Source organism: Cetorhinus maximus, chromosome 18, assembly GCF_964194155.1.
Source record: "Cetorhinus maximus chromosome 18, sCetMax3.hap1.1, whole genome shotgun sequence".
Taxonomy (NCBI): Eukaryota; Metazoa; Chordata; class Chondrichthyes; order Lamniformes; family Cetorhinidae; genus Cetorhinus; species Cetorhinus maximus.
Genome location: NC_135896.1, coordinates 22,616,937 through 22,643,067, shown reverse-complemented (window position 1 = coordinate 22,643,067; position 26,131 = coordinate 22,616,937).

Below are 26,131 nucleotides of genomic sequence, written 5' to 3'. Positions count from 1 at the left end.
CCCAATAAATGACTTGATTTTGCAATCTTCTTTACAAACAAATAAAGCTTCCTAACACAGGATAGCAACACGTTTTAACGGTTGGAATTTATCAAGGTGGAGGTGCAGCATATATAAATGATAAACTTTCAGAAAGTGATGGTTATATCTGGTCGTAAATGATATATGGATATGAATTGTGAATTTGCATTCAATTTTATGAACATGTGTGTTCTTTGGGACAACCTGTCATCTCACTGGGTCTGACGTTCCTTCCGTGAAGTTTGGCAATTTTTACTGGAGCTGTAGTAAATGAGATTATATTCACCCATGTGATTGAAACCTTTGTGGCATGCTATGATGTGGTTGATCAATATCTTAAACAGCAGCCTACAGGCAAGATTTCGAATCAAGTATCCTTGGAAACCAGTGGTCCTGCAGCAAACTTAAAATTTTACATGCTCTGGGGAATAGTAATTCATTCCGCTGAACTGGAACATGACTTCAGTGCAGTTAAAATAGCTGAGCAAATGCTTACAGTCCTATTCCCTCAGATTCTCAACCCTCATTCTCTCTTAGCTCCAGAGAAGTACTTTCATAACCCTTCCCTCCTCATGTTGTTCCTCACTCTTACCTTTTACTGCTTAAGGTCAAGAAGCCTAACCTTGGCAAAACCTTGGCAAGATTTCCTCCCACAGTGACATTTGATTCTTCACAGCATCAGGCAGTTGGGGCAGGAGCGACACTGAGCAACGAAATGGGGAACAGTGTTAATTTTTGCTGCCTAAGGAACGTGTATGTAATTTCATGCATTGCCTATGCCTGGCTACATCACTTCTGAAATTCTTTGGACTGAAGTACTTCTTAAGGAAAGGAGGATCATCTTGGTGGCAGATTGTTAACTAGTGTCTGTGGAAAAGCTAACCACAGATTTCAAGCGCCTAGTTTTAGATATGCCATTCAGAAACAACAACAACTTATATTTATATAGTGCCTTTAATGTATTGAAACATCCCAAGGTGCTTCACAGGAGCATTACAAAACAAAGTTTGACACTGAGCCATATAAGGTGATATTAGATCAGATGACCAAATGCTCAGTCAAATAGGCTATGTTTTAAGAAGTGTCTTAAAGGAGGAAAGTGAGGTAGAGGGGCAGAGAGGTGTAGGGAGAAAATTACAGAGCTTGAGGCCTAGGCAACTGAAGGCATGACCACATGAGCAAATAAAATTTTTACTGAAGCTGTAGTAAATGAGATTATATTCACCCATGTGATTGAAACCTTTGTGGCATGCTATGATGGGGTTGATCAATATCTTTAACAGCAGTCTACAGGCAAGATTTCGAATCAAGTATCCTTGGAAACTAATGATCCAGCAGCAAACTTAAAATTTTACATGCTCTGGGGGAATAGTAATTCATTCCGCTGAACTGGAACATGATGCAGATGAGGCCAGAATTTGAGGAGTGCAGACATCTTGGAAGGCTGTGGGGCTGAAGGAGATTACAGATATAAGGAGGGGTGAGACCATGGAAGGATTTGAGGACAAGCATGAAAATTTTAAAGTCAAGACATTGCTTGACCAGGAACCAATGTAAGTCAGTGAGCGCAGGGTTAATAGTGATATAGGACTTCCTGCAAGATAAGACATGGGCAGCAGAATTTTGGATGACCTCAGGTTTACGGAGGCTATGGGAGAATATGGGAGACCAGTCCACAAATGCATTGGAATTGTCAAGTCCAGCAGTAATAAAGGCATACATGAAGATTTCAGCAGCAGATGAGCTGAGACAGGGGCGAAATCAGGTGATGATACAGAAGTTGAAATAGGCAGTCATAGTGATGGCACGATATGTGGTTAGAAGCTATCTTGTGATCAAATATGACACCAAGGTTGTGAGCAGACTGGCTTAATCTCCGACTGTTGCCATGGAGAGGGATGGAGTCGGTAGCTACAGAACGGAATTTGAAACAGGGACGAAAAGCAATGGTTTCAGTCTTCCCAATAGTTAACTGGAGGAAATTTCTGCTCACCCAATCCTGGATGTCGAATAAGCAGTCTGATAATTAGAAACATTGGGGGAGTTGACAGAGATTGTGGTGTGGTAGAGCTAGTCAGTGCGCATGTGAAAACTAATGCTGTGCCTTCGAATGATGTCTTCAAAGGGGCAGCATATAGATGAGAAATAGGAGGGGCCAAGAATTGAATCTTGGGGAAGACCAGAGGCAACAGTGCGGGAGCAGGAAGAGAAGCCATTGCAAGTGATTTTCTAACCTTGATTGGTAGATAAGATGGAATCAGGTGAGAGCAGTACCACCCAGCTGGATGACATTGGAGAGACAATGGAGGAGGATGCTATGGCCAAGCGCGTCAAAGATTGCAGGCAGGTCCAGAAGGACAAGGAGGGGAAGCTTATCATTGTTACAGTCAAATAGGATGTTATTTGTGACTTTGATAAGATTCGTTTCAGTACGTTGGCAGGGGCCTAAACCTGATTGAAGGGATTCGAAATTTGAGTTCCGGGAAAGATGGGAATGGATTTAGGAGGTGACATTGTGTTCAAGGACTTTGGAGAGGAAAGGGAGGTTGGAAAGGGGGTGGTAGTTTGTAAGGATGGTGGGGTCAAGGGTTGAGGAGGGGGTGATGACGACAGATTTAAAGGAGAGGGGGAAAACACCTGAAATGAGAGGACCATTTAAAATAACAGCTATCATAGGGGCCAGGAGGGCAAATTGGGTGATCAGTAGTTCAGTGGGAATAGGATTGAGGGAACAGGAAGTGGGTCTCATGGACAAGATGAGTTCAGAGAAGGCATGAGGGAAGATAGGAAAGAAACTAGAAGAAGTTGTGAGTTCAAGGTAGAGCAGGGGGGACCGTTAAAGACAATTTGGCCAGGTGGATGAGTGGAAAGGAGCAGCAGAGTTAGCTGACCAGATTGACTCAATTTTATTGGGAAGTCCATGAGCACCTTGCACTTGTTGTCAGAGGTGAAGGTGAAGGGGACAGGGGAGAGGGGTTTAAGTAGTGTAGAAAAACAGCCAGGGGTTATCTCTGTATTCCAGGATTATCCTGGAACAGTGAACAGTTTTAGACAACGAGAGAAGAGCTCAATTGTGTTTAAAGTGGTCCAGCCAGAACTGGTGATGAATGGATAAACCTATTATCTGCCATATCCTTTCAAGCCTGTGTCCCTTGGATTTAAGGGAGCAGAGATGAGGGTTGTACTGGGGACCAACATGACAGAAATAGTATCACTGGGGACTAGGACATCAATGGTGGAAGTGAGGGTGTGGTTGAGTATATCAGCAGTTGCAGAATTGTTGTGGCAAATGGATGGTCAAAGGCTAGACAATTGGACAAAAGCAAAATACTGCAGATGCTGAATATCAAAAATGAAAAAAAAAAAGTCCTGGAAATACACAGCAGGTCAGGCAGGCTAGAGAGTTGGGATTTTGAAGGTGCAGCTTTAAGTGAATTGGGAGGGAGTTTCTTTCCAGGTCCCACTGTGGACTAATGATGATTTAGGTAGGGTAGAATCATCATGGAGCATCAATGAGCTTTTGCCCAAGTTTGGGGACAGATGAAACGAGTGAAGTCCAGAAGTTGTTTTAGTGCAGAGAATTGGAGTTTGCACTGATGGAGGGATTTTCGGAGGAGTGAAGATCCAAGCAATGTACAGCCTCAGTTGCATGTCAAAAAGATGATGGTGAAGTTAGAGGAAACATAAAATCCAAAAGCAGCAGAGGTTTACTCTTCAGCCGCGGGGAGTTTACATAGACAATATAAAACAAAGGGTGCAATTTTAAAGGGGACACAGGAGCAGAGGGACCTGGGTGTACTTGTGCATAAGTCATTAAAGGTGGCAGGACAGGATGAGAGAATGGTTAATAAAGCATACAGCCTTATTAATAGGGGCATAGAGCACAAGAGCAATGAGGTTATGTTGAAGTTGTATTAGACACCATTTCAGCCTCAGCTGGAGTATTGCGTCCAGTTCTGGGCACCGCACTTTAGGAAAGATGTGAAAGCTTTGGAGAGAGTGCAGAAAGGATTCATGAGAATGGTTCCAGAAGGGTTGAGGAACTTATGGAGATAGATTGGAGAGATTGGGACTGTTTTCCTTGGAGAAGAGAAGCTTGAGAGGAGATTTGATAGGGGTATTCAAAATCATGAGGGACCTGGACAGAGTAGATAGGGAGAAACTGTCCCCACTTGTGAAAAGCTCGAGAATGTTAGGGCACAGATTTAAGGTAATTGACAAAGGAAGCAAAAGTGACGAAACCTTTATCACACAGTGAGTGGTTAAGATCTGGAATGCACTGCTTGAGAGTATGGTGGAGGCAGGTTCAATCGAGGCTTTCAAAAGAGAATGAGACTGTTATTTGAAATGTGGGAATGCAGGGTTACTGGGAGAAGACGGGGGGAATGGCACTTGGTAAATTGCTCATTCGGAGAGCTGGTGCAGACATTATGGGCTGAATGGGCTCCTTCTGTATTGTAACGGTTCTGTGATTCTCTGATTCTATGATGCACACCAGGTTTAGGCATGCAAGAGCTTTATTTCAACGCTTTTAAAATTGTCTGCTTTCTCACACTTGCTGTTTGCTCTCAGTTTTTCTGAAACCACACCCACAAGCTTGACTAATAGCACTCAGCACAGTGAACTGGCAATAGACATGCACAGTCAAACACTGGTCAATTGAACAATTGAATACAACATATTTTCCCATGGTAAAGCTAAAGCTTATTTCAAATTAAACCATCATGAACAACAAGCCTATGTGTATCAAGTCATTTCTTAGAGTGCAGGGTTTCCATTTTTGCTAAGTACAGAAATGCTCTATGAGATGTGAAGGTCTCTGATAATGGCGCTGAGGTCCACAAACTTGATGTTGTGGTTTTGTGTGATCACCTTGATAAGGCAGATAATCAATATTGCAATCACTCACCAGAAAAGGAAATGTATCCTCGTAATCGCTGTCCTTGACATATCCTGGTCTACTATCAAGCATCTTGCGTTCTGCTTTGTGTTGCCATCCTTGGAAACAGATAAGAGTTGGTATTGAGCAACAACTTGATCTGCTTTAGTCCTGACAGAGATGATGTGTGCTTGTCATTGTGATTTGGCCAATTAAAGCTAGCCCAATCTCCAATTTCAAAGCATGGTTTCCTTCCGTGTGTTCACTTGTTGAAGTACACTTCTGCTTTACCCTGTTGCTTTGTGGTTTCTTCTACTTTTGCTCTGATATTCTCAATGGATGATGGTGATGGCTTAAGGATGGTGACTGGCATATGGAAGTTACAACCAGTAATAAGTTTGGCCGGTGTCTTCTGGTCAGTGAATGTGGGATGGATCGATATGTGCAAAGTAAAATATGAATGGGTTTTTCAAATGTCTTCCCCTCTGGCATGCTGGATCTCAGACTGTCCTTGATTACACTGCTGAAACATTCAATGCTGCCATTCCCTTGTGGGTTGTATCACAGTGAATTCCTTAGCTTGCTAGGAACTCCATGAACTGACTGGAAACTAACTGCAGTACATTGTCTGTTGGGAAATTCTCTGGCAAACTCCATTTTGTAAACAACTTTTCTAAAATGTCAATGACCAAAGTGATGATTATGGAATTTGTTGTAGCGATTTCCAGCCATTTGCTAGGTTATTATTATATTATTATTTTTATTATTGTCTATCCCTTGCTAGTGAGAATGATAGTCTTAGAAACATAGAAAATAAGAGCAGGAGTAGGGTCATTTGACCCTTCAAGCCTGCTCCGCCATTCAATATGATCATGGCTGATCCTCTATCTCAACGCTGTACTCCTGCGCAAACCTGGAAATGTTACATTTGGTTCCCTCATCCAAATCATTGATATATATTATGAATAGCTGGGGTCCAAGCACTGATCTCTGTGGTACCCCACTAGTCACCGCCTGCCACCCTGAAAAAGACCCATTTATTCCTACTCGCTGCTTCCTATCTGCTATGCAATTCTCAATCCATGTCAACATATTACCCCAAACCCCACGTGCTTTAATTTTACGCAGTAGCCTTTTATGTGAGACTTTATCAAAAGTTTCCTGAAAATCCAAATGCACCACATCCACTGGTTCTCCCTTATTCTGCATGTTACGCATTCAAAGAACTCCAGAAGGTTTGTCGAACATGGTTTCCCTTTCATAAATCCATGTTGACTTTGTCTAATCCCGTTGATATTTTCTAATTGTCCTGTTATCACATCCTTTATAATAGACTCTAGCATTTTCCCCACTATTGAGATTAGACTAACCGGTCTGTAATTCGTTGTTTTCTCCCTCTCTCTTTTTTTAAATAGTGGGGTTACATTTGCCACCCTCCAATCGACTGGGACTGTTCCAGAATCTACAGAATTTTGGTAGATGACAACCAATGGACCCATTATTTCCATGGCCACCTCCTTTAGTACCCTGGGATGTAGGTTATCGGGCCCTGGGAATTTATCGGCTTTCAGCCCCATTAATTTCTCCAGCACTATTGTTATATTTAGTAATATTAATTTCCTCCAATTCCACCTTCTCACTTGGTTCCCTGGTATTTTTAGGAAGTTATTTGTGTCTTCCTCCATGAAGACGGAACTAAAGTAGTTGCTTAATTGCTCTGCCATTTCCTTGTTTTTTATTATAAATTCTCCTGTTTCAGACTGTAAGGGACCTACATTTGTCCTCATTAATCTTTTTCTTTTTACATACTTTAGAAGCTTTTACAGTCTGCTTTTATGTTCATTGCAAGTTTACCCTCATACTCTATTTTTCCCCTCTTAAACAATCTCTTGGTCATCCTTTGCTGAATTCTAAACTGCTCCCAATCCTCAGGCTACTTTTTCTAGCAATTTTATACGACTCCACTTTGGGTCTATTACTATCCTTAATTTCTTTTGTTAGCCATGGTTGCGACACTTTCTCTGTTGTGTTTCTATACTGGAAAGGAAGGTATAACTGTTGCAATGCATACATTTGTTTCTTAGAAGAATGCTGCTGAGGCCAATTTGAGATCTGCGGTTTTATGGCATGTAGGGCATTTGTTGTCATGTGGGATGTCTGGTTGTGTATTATCAGTTTGGGTCATGGCGTGTTCTTTTCGCCACTTTCACTTTTCCTCTTCATTTTGTCATCATTGTATTTCAAAATGCTGGGATACTTCCCACAGACTCTGCTGCTATCTGATGCGGTCCAAGGCAATGGTCTCCCAGGAGTAGATGTCAATGTTATAAGGGGAAGAAGACCTGCTTTGGGCGCTTGGTATCTGACAACTGAACTATCTGACCAACTCAACGAAGCTGATGGCGGATGATCAAAGCTCCAACGCTTGTGGTGCTTGCTTGTGAGAGGACCCTGACTTTGGTGCATCTGTCCTCTCACTTAAGGTGTAAGATCTTCTGCAGGCAGCGTTGATGGTATGACTCCAGTGCTTTGAGGTGCCTCCTAAAAGTTGTTCATGTTTCCTAGGGGCTGCTTGCACATCTCCAAAAATATCTACTTGGAGTTGTTGCCATGGTTTTGTTGTCCATGGAATTGATTGTAAGAGGTGCGGGTCATGGTTTAACAGATTTTTCACTGAGTGTACTTGCTACACAGTTTCTAATGAACTCTTCAATGCAACAATCTATTGCTGGCCACAAGACTGCTTCATGGGATCATTTTATCATCTTAATGAAACCAAGATGTCATTCATGGGCAAGATGCAGTACACGCTGTTGTAGTGCTTTTGGGATAACTGCTTGAGTTCCACATGTGGTGCAGTTGTCATCAAACAATGTAAGTCATTGTGTACTCTGGGACCAGTTCTTCCTCTATTTTGGGAGGCCACTGGTTTTTTTGGTACTGGCTTATTTTCTGCAGTACGCTGTCTGTCTTCAGCTCCTCTCAGGTCACAAGGTTCGTGGACACATGTGAAATCACTACGATCATGTAGTCTTCGATGCTGAAAGCCACTTCATTATTGCTAACACCGTCTGCAATAGCAGTATAGTTGAGGACATCAGCTACTTGGTTGCATGAACCTGCAAGTTAAGCGACCACAATGTTGTACTGATGAAGACAATCTGACCATCTGTAGATGTATAGAGGTTGATGACCAGATCCTGACATGGCTAACAATGTAGTTAGTGCTTGATGATTGGTGCAGAGAGTGAACTTTTCCAACATAGAGATACATGTGTCAATGTTCACAAGTGTAGATGCAGAATAGTGCTTTCCGTTCTCCAGTAGAGTATTTGCATTCAGTTTCTGACAATGGACATAACGTGTAAGCAATTGGTCATTCTCTTCCTTCAATGTACTGTGAGAGTACAGCTCCAATCACATTCCCTGATGCATCTGTTGTGACATACATCTTGGTCTATAGGTTGAAATGTGTGAAGACTGGTGGAGATGCAATCTTGGTCTTTAACATGTCAAATGCTGTTTGTTGTGTGATTGTTCTTTCATCTTTTTGCAGTAGTTTTGAACGAGGCTCTGTGATCTCAGCGTACTTAGGAACGAATTTGTGATAAAAGTTGGTCATACCAGGGAGTGATGCCAACTCTTTCACATTAGATGGTTTTGGAATCACATAATTGGCTTTGACGTTGTCATGTATAGGTTTTACTCCAGCTGCTGTCACTCTGTGCCCTAGAAAGTCAATCTCAGATGCCGTGAATGTGCATTTGTTCTTGTTGAGCATCAAGTTGTGTTGTGCAAGTTGAGTGGGCACCGTTGTGTGCCATCTAAATCAGTTCCCAGGTAGCTGGGAGACCATCATCTCGCCATCACCAATGGTCATGCGTTCTGAGGCTCTGCTTATCTCCAGTATTATGCAGCGGTCAGGGTTGTGCTGACTGAAAGGCCCCCAAACCGTTCTCTGCCCCTTTCTAGTTTTCTTCAAGGCGAGAAAGAAGAGAGTCATGAGTGTGAAAAATAGAATATGTAGAGCAGATTGAAATACATCATTTGTGCAGCTTGACTGTCAGGGGTGAGTGTGAGATGGCAATAAGATGGGGACGTCAGTGGTGGATGGACAAATGGAGATGTGAAAAAGAGGGGAATGGGCGGATCTGCAAGGGGTATTGGCCTGAGAAGTGCTATGCAGGGGAAGGTTGGGGAGGTCAGAGTGTGGGGGTTTGCAGTTGAATGTGGAATGCCACTCACCTCTCCTGCCCTGCTGAGCTCATTGAACCTCTTGTGGCACTATATCCATGAATAAGGGACCACGCCACTGCTGCTCACCTCCTCAGCCTCTTCTACCTCTGGTTGGTTTTCGAGGTAAGCTTTTTCCTTCCTTCTGCTGGAAAAAGTTATACCTGTAGGCTCTTACATATTACAGCATGATGTCCAGATGTCCCTCAGAAAACTAAACTAGTTGGGGATGGGGAGGTTGGGGGGGGGGTGGTGTGGTAGACGGGCAGCCTTCCTTTGTTTCCGCCCATCACTCGATTTGCTGTCTTTCACTTGCCAGTTGCAGAATGGTTTTGTTCTATCATCACTGGGGTCCCTTGAAATACTAAAGTTTTAACAGTCAGATGTGGATCATCATCACAACCACCCACTCAATTTGGATGGGAAACCAATAAGTGGGATGCTAATGTAACGGTTTAATTTTTAAAAAAAGACTTGTATTCATGGCCATGATTTTCATGACCGGTGGACATCTCAAAGCACTTTATAGCAAATGAATTACATTTCGAAGTCTCACTGCTGTCATGTGGGGAACACACAGTCAATATGAGCATAGCAAACTCCCACAAACAGAAATGTGATAATGACCAGATAATCTATTTTTATAATGTTGATTGATTTTATAATATTACAAGGCCACCAGGGATAACTCCCCTGCTCCTCTTCAAAATGGTGCCATGGGATCTTTTAGATCCACTCAAGTGAGCAGATGCAACTGTTGCTTTACCAGGTCACCCAAACGACAACACATCCAACAGTGCAGCACTGGACTTAGAGCCATGGTGCTTTTTTTTTTGTACTCAAGCCCTACGTGGGACCTGAACCTACAACCTTGTGAAGCAGGGGCAAGAGCCACAAATGACACTAAAGAGCTACAGAAAAAGCAGCTGCTGAATCTCTGGGGTTTCTGGCCCACTGCTGACCTCCCACGCTCTGAGCAGGCTGCAATGTTAAAACTCAGCCAAAGATTTTTGCTTTCCTATCTAGCTCAATAATGCAACCTTTATGTCGAGAAAAAAAAAACTGTATACTGCAATTAAATGACTTAATTTACAAAAATACTCTAATGTTCATGAACTGTTGTCCATTTGTTGACAGCAATTTGAAAATTGATCCCTCGATCTTCTATTTTTTTTACATGTATAAATCTTACCACAGAGTTCTGCTGTAAATCAGTTTTGTATTAAGTTAGGCTTTTCAACTCCTTTGTGGGTCAGCTTTATCTGCCAGTCTCAAAGCGCTATGGAGTTCATATCAATAATTATAGAGAAAACAGTAAATGACCTAGAAAAGATCAGTTGATCCTAATTGGCACAATTTGCCAACCTCTTTAAACCCTATTCAAATTTAACCAGCAGAGGGCAAGAGCATCCAATTTTTCGTATCATGATTCAGAACATCACTTTTTTGGAGCTAATGAAAGTCTCACAAGCTCCGAAACAAAAAAGGGCTATGGGTCTTCCAACTATTCTAAATACTCCTCATTTAAAAACAAAAGATGGATTTTTCCCTTGCGCTTAAGAACATAACATAAGAAATAGGAGCAGGAGTAGGCCATTCAGCCCTTTGAGCCCACTCTGCCTTTCAATGAGTTTGTGGCTACTCTTCTACTTCAATGCCATTTCCCTGCACTGTCCCCATATCCCTTAATGTCTTTAAGATGTGAAAATCCATCGGGTTTCAGTCTTGAACATACTCAACACCTGAGCTTCCACAGCCCTCTGGGGCAGAGAATTTCAAATGTTCACCACTCTCTGGGTGAAGAAATTTCTCCTCATCTCAGTCCTAAATGACCTGCCCCTCATTCTGAGACTGTGTCCCCTGGTTCTAGACGCCCCCAGCCAAGGAAAGCATCCTTCTTGCATCTACCCTGTCGAGCCCTGTAAGAATTTTGGATGCTTGAATGAGATCAGCTCTCACTCTTCTAAATTCCACAGAACAAAGGCCCAATCTATTTAATTGTTCCTCATGGGACAATCCCCCTATCTAGGAATTCATTTAGTGAACCTTTGTTGCACTCCCTCTATGGCAAGTATATATTTCCTTAGGTAAGGAGACCAAAACTGCACACATAGAAACATAGAAAATAGGAGCAGGAGCAGGCCATTCGGCCCTTCGAGCCTACTCCACCATTCATTATGATCATGGCTGATCATCCAATTCAATAGCCTGCTCCCGCTTTCTCCCCATGTCCTTTGATCCCTTTCACCCCAAGAGCTTTATCTAACTCCTTCTTGAAAACATACAATGTTTTGGCCTCAACTACTTTCTATGGTAGTGAATTCCACATGCTCACCTGGGTGAAGAAATTTCTCCTTATCTCAGTCCTAAATGGTCTACCCTGTAATCCTCAGACTGTGACCCCTGGTTCTGGACTCCCCCACCATCGGGAGTATCCTTCCTGCATCTACCCTGTCTAGTCCTGTTTAGAATTTTATAGGCCTGCACTGGAGTGCTGCTTTGGGCTGCAGTAGAATGCTTAAGTTGGAGTTTAGTGACTGAGGGAGTTCGGTGAGGAGGGAACGAGGTGATCCTTTGAGTACCGTGAGTATGTTCGGGTAAATATTTACTACTTTTATTGATTATAGTTTTTAAGGTCTTATTTTGTGGTTCATCATTTGTAAGGGCTATATTCTATAACAACGAGGAGCTGGGAAGAAGGGCCCTAGAGTAATTGATATTATTTGATATTAAGTATCTTCCAAATGGTTTGATTTAATTTAAAGGGGTAAGTCATGGCAAGAGAGCTCAAAGCTGTGGTGTGCTCCTCCTACCCTATGTGGGAAGCCAGGAACATTTCCAGTGCCCGGGGCCAGCTGGAAGTGTCTCCAGCTGCAGCTCCTGGAAGCCCGGGTTTCAGAGCTGGAGCAGTGGCTGGGGACATTGTGGAGCATCCGCGAGGTGGAGAGTATTGTGGATAGCACGTATAGAGAGGTGGTAACACTGCAGGCTAAGAGTCCACAGGCAGGAAGGGAATGGGTAACCACCAGGCAGAGCAAGAGGACTAGGCAGGCAGTGTGGGAATCTCCTGTGGCTATTCCCCTGCAAAACAGATATATTGCTTTGGATATTCTCAGGGGAAAGCAGCAACAGCCAAATTCGTTGCATCATGGTTGGCTCTGCTGCACAGGGAGGAGTAAAAAGTGTGAATGCAATAGTTATAGGAGATTCAATTGTAAGGGGAATAAATTGGCGTTTCTGTGGCCGCAAACGAGACTCCGGGATAGTATGTTGCCTTCCTGGTGCTAGGGTCAAGGATGTCTCAGAGCAGCTACAGGACATTCTGAAGGGGGAGGATTAGCAGCCAATGGGTACACATTGGTACAAACATCATAGGTTAAAAAAAGGGATGAGGTCCTAAAAGCAGAATATAGGGAGTTAGGAAGTAAGTTGAAAAGTAGGGCCTCAAATGTAGTGATCTCAGGATTACTACCAGTGCCACATGCTAGTCAGAGTAGAAATAGCAGGATATATCGGATCAATACGTGGCTGAAGAGATGGTGTGAGGGGGAGGGTTTCAGATTCCTGTGACATTCGGACCAGTTCTGGGGGAGGTGGGACCAGTACAAACTGAATGGGCTACACCTGGGCAGGACCGGGACTGATGTCCTCGGGGGAATATTTGCTAGAGCAGTTGGGGAGGGTTTAAACTAAAATAGCAATGGGACGGGAACCTATGCAAGGAGTCAGAGGAGGGGGAATCAAGGACAAGAACAAAAGACAGAATGGGGAATAAGAAAATTGATAGGCAGAGAAATCAAGGGCAAGAATCAAACAGGGCCTCAGTGAAAAATAGTGGGAACGGGACACGTAATGTTAAAAAGACAAGTCTTAAGGCTTTGTGCCTTAATGCGGGGAACATTCACAATAAAGTGGATGAATTAACCATGCAAATAGCTGTAAACAGGTATATAGTCAAGATTACAGAGATATGGCTGCAGGGTGACCAGGGATAGGAACTGAACATCCAGGGGCATTCAGTATTTAGGAAGGACAGACAAAAAGGAAAAGGTGGTGGAGTTGCATTGCTGGTTAAAGAGGAAATTAACGCAATAGTGAGGAAAGATATTAGCTCCGACGATGTGGAATCTGTAAGGGTAGAGCTGAAAAACACTAAGGGGCAAAAAACGTTAGTGGGGGTTGTATATAGAGCCCCAAACTGTAGCGGTCTCACCAAGGCTCTATACAATTGCACCAATAATCTTTACTCCTGTACACAAATACCCTTGCAATAAAGGCCAACATACTATTTACCTTACTAATTGCTTGCTGCACCTGCATGTTAGCTTTCAGTGACTCATGAACAAGAACACCCAAGTCCCTTTCAAGCTCAGCCTGTCACCATTTACCAAAACTTTTACATCTTGACGAATTCGTATTTTTACAAATTATTTTCAACTTTATGGAGACTATTATTTCTGTTGCCAATCCTGAACCACCTTAAACCTGGGTGACCAACTGTTGAGAAATAAAATAATGGACATTTTGAAGATGCATGAGACTGTGGTTGAAGGTAGGGGGAGGGATGTGAGCAGTGGGGGAGGGGGGTGGTACCAAGATAAGCCAATGTGCTAGCAGTCACAGCACGCATGCTCAAAGCAAAAACAAAGAGGCAGAGGTGAGGCTCCCAGCTACCCCAGAAATACAGGACACATTCTGGAGACAGGTTGTACAGGATGCGGGACAAACAGTAAAATGACAGGACAATTGCATAATTACATAAAATGCTCACCCTGCCTTAAGGCGACAAAAACTATTACTGACAGTACTAAGCCCCAGGCTGGCCTGAAGCACTGATTTTCTCAGTAAAAGAAATAGAACCACTCTGAGACACAGATATAACCTGCCTCATCATAAAGGCTTAAGAGGAGAGAAGGGGCTCAAAATGACTTGTCTTCATGGGGCTAAGAATACACTAAAAGAGGGAGGATCCTCCTGATAGATGGGAAGAAATTTATTGTGTTTAGTTTTAAAGAGAGAAAGAGGAGTATCACAAATAGAAAGCATTGCTCCTATCCTTTCAGTTCACTCCAATCCTGATAACAAGGTAATGTATGTCATTAGCAGGTAATCGGAGAAATTGGGAAAGCAAGGGCTTATTAATGTTAAGCTGACCCAAGCTGAACAACAACTTGTACATAGATTGCCTCACTCACTGATGAAGTCCTCTTGCTGGATTTTATAGGGGGGTGGATTACCCAACCACCTCCCTGACTAAAACATTAAATCTGGCTGTCCGGCAACAATAATACACTGGGTCGGCGGTGGTGGTGGTGGGGGGACGGGGGGACGGGGGGTGGGGGGGAGGGGGGAGGCAGCATTAATTGGATCAGAATGGGTCTTCCGCCCCTCAGGGACAGGAAGGCCCAACCTAGAGAGCTGCCGGCCAATCTGATTGGATGGCAGCTCTGCAGTCCCAGTGGCACCAGAAGAGAGTAGTGGCTACTGTTGGGACTACAAGAAGTCCCAAGGAAGAGCTGAAGATGTCTCTTGGACCTCAGGCATATCCAGGGATTTTGGGAGGGCACAGCTGGGAGACTCCAGCGAGGGGGAGGAGGGGGATGGGGATTTCAGATTTGAGAGACTAGAGGTGAGGGTAGGGACAAAGCAGGGGGACCATCATGGGGAGGGCAGTGGTGTGCCCCCAAAGAAGGTATCCCCTTCCTGCCCCCAAGCTGGCCATGCAGTAAGGGCTGCCCAGCTGTTTGCCATCCCCCATTTTCCCTGTAGACTGAAACATTGCGACAACGGAGGAATGAGGCCCTGAAGTGCCAGTTTATTGTCCACTTAAAGGCCTCAATTGGCCTAAGGGTGGTCAGGCTGCCTGGCACCTTACCTGTACCCAACGGTAATATGGGAGACAGGTCAGGGGTGGGCAGCAAGCCAGTGAGCTGGCAACCTGCTTTATTTTACCTGCCTCCCCAATTTCAATACGCTGCTGGGGTGGTGGCGGGGGTCGGTGGGGGTGGTGGGGTGGTGGGGGTGGTGGGGGGGGGGTACAATTCAACCCCTGGAAGAAAGCATTGAAATACTGAGAGTGTAATAGGTTTAGGCTGCCAGCTAGTTGTGGCATGGGTTGCTACCGCAATGGCACAGATTTTACTTCCAGAATAACAGTGAGTTTAGTGTGTTTTGCCTTTATTATTGTATAAACTGTCCAGCAAGTTGTGACGAGGAAGAGGCACCCTATGGACTTCAAATCACCATGAGGTGCTGGATGCTTTGTACCACTTTGGCATTTGTCTCAAGAAAAATGGCAACTTGTCCTCAACTTCTGCATGAGTTTCATGAAATTGCTGCATTTTCACATCAATTGCCTATTAAACTCACTGCAGAAAGTTACAGCCTCTACTTCACAGCCTAAGCATATTTTGAGTGAAGATGTTTATGTTCCTGCAATGCCATTCCACCACTCTTGCCCAGAAAACATGGGAGTGTCATTAAACAAAGGACTCTCATTTCTACAGGTATTAAACTGATTTTTAACATTTAAAATTTTAACTTTTTCTTGCTTTTCCTTTCAATCTATTTTTTTCTCTCTATTGTTACGAAAGTATAATCATTTTCATATTTTTCTGGTTTGTTGCAAAGTGGGTTTATGGGTGTGAGTGTAGATGGTTCTGTCTGTGTGATTTAATTACATTTGGAGCCAGGTAGACTGCAAGCTTGAAATCATCAAAAGAAGCTAGGTGTAGAAATGTACTTGAAATGCTAATGTGTAAACATGTTTGCTGTCTTGGCATGTAAGGTGAAGGGAGTTTGCATTTTAAATAAGTGAAGGGATTGTTTGAATTTCAAAGGGATGTTAGTATGTTTACAACTAGCCAGGTAAGCAAGGTTAAGCAGTATGTTTATTTTTCCCAAAGGTTACTGACAATATTGGCAACATGAAAGTTTTGTATTATGGGAAAGGTACAGTTCCAAAGACATATAAAACAATGGGATTTACATATTAAGGAGAGAGAATCATATATAAAGGAGAATGAAAGGCTATGTTGGGGCCCTTGTAAGATCTAACAGGAATGTGTAAAACAACCTTTAAGAAGTCTCCAGCAATTTGTGCATAAGTCTGTTGTGTCTAGTAAATGAAGTTGGAGAAAAACATTTGGAATTCCACTGTCAAGTGGGTACTGTGCTAACTTGCTGGTTTGCTTTCTTTATTCTAAAATCCATTTTGGGCTGTTGCCTTAAAGGGGGTGTGTAATGGGAGTCAGGTTAATTAGGAATTTTAGGATTTGCTATAGTAGTAAGTAATTGTGGTCTTATGTGTGTGCTTGAATTTTTTTCTTTTGTTAATAAATATTTTAATTTAATTTTTAAAGTCTCTAAAGGTCTTAGTGGACTCATTACTTCTGAATTCAGTATTCACAGCTTCCCGTAATAAATAAAAATTGCAAAACCGTTGTGATAGCGTGGCCAAGATTTATTTGTGGATTTGGGCAATCGGGTACCACTGTCAGCTGAAGCTTGGTTCGCTCCCACTTTTAGGATCGCCAGTGGGAATCCTGCCGCCAAGCCAAACTCAGCCCAAAGTCCAGCAAGACATGCTGAGATGCCCAACTCAAGCAAAATCTGGACTTAGATCTTTCTAACAGTCCCGCTCCCAGGGCTCAATTTTAACTCTGTGTAACTGAATGGGTTTTCAGTGGATTAAAATTTCACCCTCCAGAGTCAGTCAATTAGGTTATTAAAACTATGGTTCACACATAGTTATCAAACCTGAGGATTCTGGAACTGGAAACACAGGTCAAAATTTAATTTGTGGCACAGCTTTGTATTATTTTTTGCATTTAAAAAAAATTATGTATGTGGATTGTAATTTTGGAACAGAAATGGTTGGTGTCAGTACAAGATAGACTTAATCGGTGCCAGTTGGGAAAATAAATGTTTGCTGTGTGTAGTAATTGTAGCTTTAAGGAATGTAGTGACTGTAGCTTTAAGGCTTATTGTGTTGTATAGCATCACTTGGCAGTGTGAATGAATCAGCTATAAGCATGGGGAACCTTAGAGTGGGAGTTCTTCTTCTAGTTGTGGAGCTGGATGGAAGAATGTAACTGCTGCTGCAGCCTACTAATAAGATTTGATGCTTCTAATGAGAAACATATCTGGGAAATCAAGTCCATAACAAACTGGCGATGAGGATGGGATCGGGTCCAGCATTGACCCTCCCCCAGTGACTGTGAGTATCTTGTTTAAGCAAAAGAAAAGGAAAATATACTCACAGATATTCTGCAGAGTTCAAACAGAAGAAACAGAAGCACTGTCGTTTTAAGTTTAAAAAATGGGCTCCGGTCCAAATGGCTGAGAAATCTTCTGAAACACTCCTGACATTTAAAAAAAAGGACCTGCAGAGGCAAAAAGAGAAAGAAAAAAGAGAGCCTGTGCTTAAATTATCAAATAGGTGGCAGCCCCGCAGACTCAGTAGGTTAGAGAAGCTGGCAAGTAAAGAAAGGTTTAAAAGCGACCTGTAGGGCATTGTGAAAAAAAAAACTGCAGAGTTTTTAAAAAATGCTTGTTGCAGAGTCGACAGCTTACAAGTTAAAAAAGGGCAACAGAGCAGAAAGCTGTGCTGCAGTTTTAAATTGAAAAAAAACCGGCCCCGATCGGGCTACGAGGCTGCTGGGTCACCCAAAGTGCAGAACATCCAACATCAAAACAACCTGCAGATTTAGTAAACAAAAAAAACCCAGAGTCACCCAGAGAAGGGAGAAAAAAGTCACTGCTGTGTTTTTTCTAACAGGAACGAAGTTTCGAAAAGTTAAAAAAAAATCAGCCACATTTGCTGTTGAGCCCACCAAAATGTGAAAAGTGTGGGAAACTCAAAAACAGCACAGAAAAACTGACGGCTGCAGAGACAGCCCCAGTAAAAAAAAAATGGTGACTGCTCTTAAAGTGGCAATACATTTGAAGTGGTAAATACAAGAAAAATGGCTATAGACAGAAAATTAGAAGAGACCACAGAGAGAGGGCAAATCTCAATACAGATCTATTGGCAAGAAGACGCCCCAGAGAGGGGGCAACTCTGCAGAAGGCAACAAGAGACCCCAGCCAGAGGGCAACTCCGCTAAGGGCAACAGGAGGCCCCAGAGGGAGGGCAACCAGAAAATAAGCAGTTGAAAGAACAGTTGATTGTCCTTCAAGATCAAATGCAAAAGGAATGTGTAACCATTCAGCAACATGAAGAAATAAAGACTATCTTAAACATTAGAATGGAAGCGCAGCAGAAGAAACTCGAAGAGGACTCAGGGGAAGCCCTGGTAATCGGAGAGGGCTCACAGGAAGCCCTGGGTCTTATATCGCTGGATGCAGCCAGGAGACAGGAGTTTGGAGAAACTCCAAGGCAGTGCCAGCTCAGTGAAGTTAACTGTCAAACAAAGAGCTGAAGAATCAGCTGAATGAAGCTAAAGAGGCATTAAAAGGAAAAGTCGCGTAACTTTCCAAGGTGCGAGTGGTTAACTGGTATAATAGTTGCTGTGACCGGGCCCTTGTCATACCATATAGAAGTGGAGGGCCGAATCACCCACAAACATGTGGATCATTTGAGATGAAGGGAGAAACCCCAACAGAATGATGTCCCACCTGTAACCATTGTAGAACCTGAAATTGTTCAACCAAGGATAGACAGACCGGATGTTTCTGTTGGAGTAGATAACACTGAGCTGTCTGTGCATAAAGAGGTACCTGGTGTTGCTGTGGTTTCAGATAATGTGGATCCTTTAAGAGATTCAAAAGTCGTGGAGCTACGGCATTCCACCCAGATCAGGAAACCGCCTGAGAGACTGAACTTATAATTCCATGACCCATGTATATATTTGTAATGTCATGAAAGTAGATGCTCTTGTAAATACAAACTGCACAAAAAATTTAAAGGGGTAGGAATGTGATGATTGCAGCTTGGAGGAATGCAGTGGCTGTAGCTTTAAGAATTATTTGTGTTGCATAGCATCACGTGAAAGTGTGAACAAATCAGCTCTAAGTGTGGGGAACCTTAGGGTGGGAGTTCTTCTAGTTGTTTAGCTTGATGGAAGCAGGTAAATGCTGCTGCAGCCTGTATATAGAGTTTGATGTTTTTAATGAGAAACCTGTCTGGAAAATCAAGTCCATAACATCGTGCATCCAAATTCTATGAACAATATCCAAGACAGGAAAGAAAACAAATCAGGGCTTGAACATGTACTCACTAACTACCCGATGGCAAGCAGCTTTACTGACCTGAACAAAGGAACTGGGTTCAGCACCAGCCCTGAAGTGTCTTTCCTAATGGGATCAGCTCCGACCGTTGCCTCAGGCTTGCTGCAAAATGCACGGCACAAAGGCACCCTCTCCAAGTTGGCAAAGCCATTAAGCCTTAGGTCAGGCTCAGCTCAATCACTGCGCTTGAAACACTTCTCAATGCATACCACCATCCTGCATGAGGCAACACGCTATTTGCAAAGCAATTACAGGACAAAAAAAAAACATGAGGTTAGAAAATGCCTTGCGGGGCTTACATGAAACAGAAACCCCAGCCTTAACTTACCTCCAGCTACCTCGGAAATATACAGAGAGTAAAGCCAGGATGGTGCACTAACGGTTTTAGAACTGATACACAGAAATGTCATTTACGACATTGAATCAATTAGGTTTTTTAAAAAGAGCAATATCGCAGAGAGCTTGCTTCATTTAGGTTTTGCAATTGTGCCAACAGCACCCAACATCTAATTGGACAACGTGGTGACCGAAGGGAAAATCTATGTTCTTGTTTTGTCCGTCTGTCTATCTGAACATCTACAGAAACATTTAGTTACTTCTTGAATCTTTTACTTTGTCTCAATGCCCTTCCCTCGGTACCTGTTCTGTCTGTCTATTATCCCTTGTTTCAAATCATTGACTGTCAAATAAATGTGTTCACTATGACTTTTTTTTCCAGGATTCCAATTTTTCTCCAACAGCAAACACATATACAGCTGAAGAACTTGTTGCAACATGTCCTTTGTTCAGATGATTGTTATGTGAATCTAAAATGTTCTTTTATATGCTCTAATCTTCCATAACCTTGTCCACGTTGGAGGAAAGGAGGTTGGTGCTGCATCATCTATTCGATGGTAAATGAAATTTGATAGCCTTGGCTTAATTAGAGTTGAAACAGACAAGCCTGTAGAATAAAGTTTAGTTCACTGACTCCAAAATATATATAAAAAAGGAAGCTGCACAGAAGCTAACCTTTCCAGCAATGGGTCTCACACTCTGATGACTAAGTTGTGAGTGCACTTCAAATACAGACTCAGAGTGACATCCGAATCTGATTTTTGACCTGTGTTATTTGACTGTAGGCAACGGGAGAAAGTAATGTCATGGACAGGGTGCTCCAACACTGCTGTCTGTCTAATGCCCGTGAATGAGTGGTCTTTTGAAGGTCAGGGATTCACAGCAGTGTAAATGTTGCACAGGTCAAATAACTGGCTAGATGCTTACTTTCATTAATTTTATGTACAAAATATTTATCATTTGTTGCTTTGGCAATATGTCCACAATGGTTGCATCACATATTTCTACAGTCTAAGAGGGTTTCAAGCACTGAAACCATAAACTGCATCATGTGAAGCCTGGAAGCATAACGATTATGAATTTCGATCAAAAGTTTCCAGGATGCAGATCAAAAAGTTGTCTTAGCATGAATTTAAATGATTGTATCATGACAAGAAATTGGTGAAGAGCTTGCATGATCTATTCCAGTGACCAAAAACGCTGGGCGGAATTGTCCGTGCCCACTGGCATCAGGTGTGCTTGGCGGTGCGAGCGGACAATATGGCGAGAAGGCAGAAATCGTTTTCACGATGTTGTGAAACCAGTTTGCGATCGCCCACTCAGTATATCGACAGCGGGCCACGTTTCCCACCATCGGACCTCGGGAACCTCATTGTAATACACCTACATATCATTATAAGGCCAGCCTGATGGAATCATCACACTGCTCCCCACCACCACCCCCTCGCACTGGATCGTCCCCCACCCACGTTGGCGTAATTACACGCTGAAGTGTTTCACAGCAGCATATATAAGGCATGCACTTGGTGGGCTGTACTTTGAGGGGAACCCGGAGGTGAGTACACAGTAACATTGCACAATGCTCTCCTGGGTCTCCTGTTGGACTTCAAGGTTGAGGCGACTTGGTGTGGGGGGCGAGGACTGCCCTGCGGTTGATGTGACTTGGTGGGAGAAGCAAGGGCTGCCCTGTGGTTGAGGCCACTTGGGGGTTGGGGACAAGGGCTGCCCTGCGGCTGACGGTAGTGCTCAAGTATTTGCAGGGGGGGTGGTAGTGAAGCGGCCAAGCATTAGGGAAACCTTGTAAAAAGTGACTCTTCCTCTGCAGCTGAGGCAGTTCAGGTGCAGCAATGTTGACATGCGTGGAATCAGGCCCCTAGCTTACCTGCCCACTCAAGCAATGCAGAGGCATGCAAGTGCCACCAAGCGCTCAAGAGCTTTTCACCCCTTGGGCACAAACTGCAAACTAATGAACATTTAAGTGGATAGTTGGACATCTGGGCATGTTGTACAATCTTCTTGCTAAAGCTGGCCATGGAGTAGTCACTGGTGGAGGTGCTCACAGCTCATTGCAATGTCATCATCCCAGTTTGGACCAGTCTCCCCCCATGGTTCAAGCTAACAGTGCAGCCTTGCAATGCGGGTTTGGAGAATGCCTGCGTCTGAGCTGAGAACACAGCATGCAGTCCAATAGGCAAAGCTGCCACCAATCAGGTGGACTGAGGCAGAGGCAGTTGGGGTTTTGGGAAGCCATGCAAGGCACTAAATTCTGGCCATCCAAGTGGTGGCCAGCATTCTGCAAAATGCATTAAGGGTCCTTCAAATTTAACCAAGAGAGGTTCTTAGTACACCCATGCTAACCCATGCGTCTCTCTCTTTCACCCTTCAGGAGGAGCACATCAGAAGCATGGCACCTGATGAACTAGCTGTATGCCTCATGGATTACAGAGACTGGAGATGACAGAGAAGAGAATGACGGAGGCACCTGGCTGTGCAGAGGGAGGAGCAGCACACTCCGGGAGAAGGGGCGGCTGGGGCCCCAGCACACGTTGCTGAAGAGTCACAGTGAGTCGTCATTGGTCGGCGCCTAGGGAGACCCAGGGTCTATAAACGCCGCCTTTCATTCCTGCAGATGACCGACAACCAGTGTCGCTGAAGACTGCGCGTGTCTAGGGAACTGGTCGGCCACATCTGCCAGCTACTGCAGGATTTGGTGCCTCACAGACATGAAGGGCATCCACTGCCAGTGGCCATGTAAGTGACTGCAGCACTCAATTTTTACACCAGTGGCTCTTTTCAGGGCTCCACAGGTGACCTTTGTGTGATATCACAAGCCTCCACCCACAAATGCATCCGTGAGGTCATGGATGCCTTCACGAGGGCACACAACTTTGTGCATTTTGCCCGGGACCAAGAGTGAGTGAGGGCCCTGTCAATGTATGATGGGTTTGTGAGTGTGTGAGTTGAGAGTGATGAGAAGAGTGACGTACCCTGGCGGAACGGAAGAGATCATTCATCCTCTTGTGGCACTGGAAGGCTGTCCTCCTTTGCAGGGCTTTGGCACTGACCACCACTGCCACCGCCTCCCAAGCCTGATTAATAATGTTGCCGCCCATCCTACGGCTAGAGCAGTGGTAGAGGACATCATGGTGGGCCTCCACTGCATCCAAAAATATGCTCAAGGGACGCGTCATTGAGCCTGGGTGCTGCAGTCTTCTTGCCTGTCGGGGCCATGTCTTCTGTGTAGCTGTCGTGGCCTGGAAGCACTGAGAAGTGTGCACACGGTTGCACTTTAAATATGGCGCCCGGCGTGATGAAGCAGCGAGATTCATGTGTTGAATGCATCCATTTGAGATAAAATAACTATTTGTTTAAGCAAATATTTATTTCGGATGTGTTATACTTTTTCACACATATATTCCAGCATAGAATATTCACTTCAGATTGCAATAGACCTCCATTTCCCAGTGAATGTCATGGACTTCACTGTGTAATGTTAGGAAAATAAAGTTAGTTTCAAAATATTATTCAAAATGGATACGCTATTTTAACACAAAAACATAAAAATATTATTTAATATAAAAAAATTATGTAAGCGATAATATTAGATAACTTAATGTAAATTTATATGAAATTTCTGTCTTTTTTAACGGAAATCTTAACCCCTTCAAATGCTTGTTTTAAATAGCAGATAAGGAATGCCATACAATCATAGTAAAGTTGCATCTGTGAACTGGCAACAATAACTCCTGGATTATACTTCCTAAAAGGTTGACGTTACTTGGTTTGATATGCTGATTAGCAAAATAAGGTTATAAAGAACATGAACTTGGAAAAGCCAGATTCCCCCATTAAATCTACACCTCTGTACATAATCTGTGAATCTATCCTTAACTGGGTTCAAGATATTTAATATCCAGAGGGAAAGCGTTGCTAAATTTCTCCCTTACTCTCTGAAATAATGAAGCTCCAGAATGCCTATGATGTCTTTTCTTCCCTGTACACAGTTTCCTTTGTTCTCAGGAACAATGCTGTTTCATGGAATATCCCATTCTCCTTGTTAATCCTCACATTGTTTGTTGGGTTGTTGATACAAATTTGACACCGGCGAACACATCAGTGACAAGTTGCCATTCAGTTTTTTTCCCATTTAACAGATCAGTGACACCATTTGTAGTGTCAGTCATTTTTTTAATGTAGATTAATCAAGCAATAAGAAACAAAGGCACATCTGTATCCAGGACAGAGAAAGACTGTCATATTAGCATGATAAATTTGCATCACCAGCCTGTTTCTAAATATATGAATTTTTATTAAAGTTTTCAAGGCACAATGTTGTTACACTCAAAATGATGGATGTGACAAATTGGGAAACGTGGAACATAATTATACTTTGCGCATGATAAAGCACATTATTTGCTTTTAAATCTACATCCTCTGTTATTATCTTAATGGCTTTACACTCCGGGGGCTGGGGTGGGGGCGCACCATTGGATACCCGAAGTTTTCCTAAATTCCTCACTGATTTTGATCAGTTAGGATACTTTTAGTCAGATCACAAGGGTTTGCTCAAATATTTCCAACTCATTAAACTATATCTAAATACTTGAATTGCCATTCAAATCTTTAACTCTTAAATATTTCAATTCCATGTATATCACTGTGCCGATACCTCCCAGAAACTCCATTTTAGGTGGTGCTTTAGGTTCTCCATTGTCCACTAAGAAAAGGAGGTGGACATGTTCCTGGGGGAGGAGGAGGAGGACACATTATAACAAGTGAAGAAGTGAAGCAGAGCGCATGCCTCCATCACGTTGTGTTACCTCAATGTTATCACAACTATGCAGCTCTTCCTTGAGGATTTTCCCTGCCTGGCTGATGCTCTTTAACTACAATGCTGAAAAATAAATATTTTCATTATCTCATCTCACTGAAGAGGCTTCAGCCCAATTCACATCCAACAACCTGCTCCAAAAACTCTGCTCACATTTTGACAGCTGTGACAACTTTCAACACAGCAGTTGTAACAATCCACAACAATCCAAAACAATTAACAACATTCTAAATTAAACAACCTGCAACATTCTAAAAAAAAAATCACTTAGTCCTATCTCCCAATGTTAGTGGATCCTATAAAAAAAATTCCAGAATCTGGATCTGCATCTTTGCCAAAAACTAATCAATTCTTCTGTGGGCCATATTACATTTGCTCACCTTCAGTGGCGATGATAATGAGGTTTTCCAGATTAGTAACATCAACCTAGTGAGGCACAAATGTGTGACCATGGTTTCCTGGACCTTACTATATTACTTATGGAGTCAGGAAAAATTTCCAAGCATTTTCCTGAACTGATCACAAGGTAGCCTTTATTCTAAAATAGCAAGGTGGAGTAGTTTGGGAATGGTTAACTGTTGTAGGATAAAGGCATTGTAACAACTGCCTGTGAAACTGGCACAGACATGCATGCACCTGAACATTGCAGACTGTGAGATGCAGGAGACATTCTTGGAAGCATCCTGGAATGAGCCTGAGGCAAAAAGTTGAAAGGTGGTGATTACTATGACGGCTACTGTCAATGCATGACCCCCTGACCCTGTAGCCAAAATACAGCTTGAAACAGCAGGTTGGACACTTCAGTGATAAGCTGCCTGAAGATGTGCACCTCCGTTCCTCAGAGATATCCAGGAAATCCATTCAGCCTATTGGCCCTGGAGGGGATGGGATAAAGTCTTCTACAGGCAGTTCTCCTCATCTACTGACTTCTGCTGCACCTCCTAGGTGATCAGTCTATGGCTAATGTTGCCGTTCGTCTTCTGCATTTACTCTGTCGAATTAAGGGCCCCATTTTTTATGGGGACAAATGGCACCTGTCAGTGGCCGAGAAAGCTGCAAGTACTGGGAAATGGAAGTTCTGCTAAATGTAAGGGCAGCACCTCATTGGAGTTCTGCTTAATCCATTTCCCATCTGGCAGCTGTCCCAACTGGCAGGCTGAGTGTCTGTCAGGTAGAAAGGCCTTCTGTACATGGCAGCAGCCAGGAGCCTGGGGATGGCCCCCAGCAGTCAAGAAAATCAGGGTTCATTGTTGGGGGGTGGAAGCCTCGAATTGCAGCAGAGACGGGGGAAGGAGGTCAAGATCATTGGATGGGCGAGGTTGCGGCAAAGAATCTTAGAGATTGTGGGATAGTTGAGGGAGAGATAGTTATGGGTCCCAACCAGGTGCATCGACACGCTACAACATCCAACTTCCTCTCCGAGTCTCACACCTTCCTGACTTGGAAATACATCACTTTTCCTTCATTGCCATTAGCTCAAAATTCTGGGAGACCCTCCCAGCAGCTTTGTGGGAGTACCTACACCACATGGACTGCAGCCATTCAAGAAGGCAGCTCACCACCAGCTTCTCAAAGGCAATTAGGCATATGCCTAATGGATA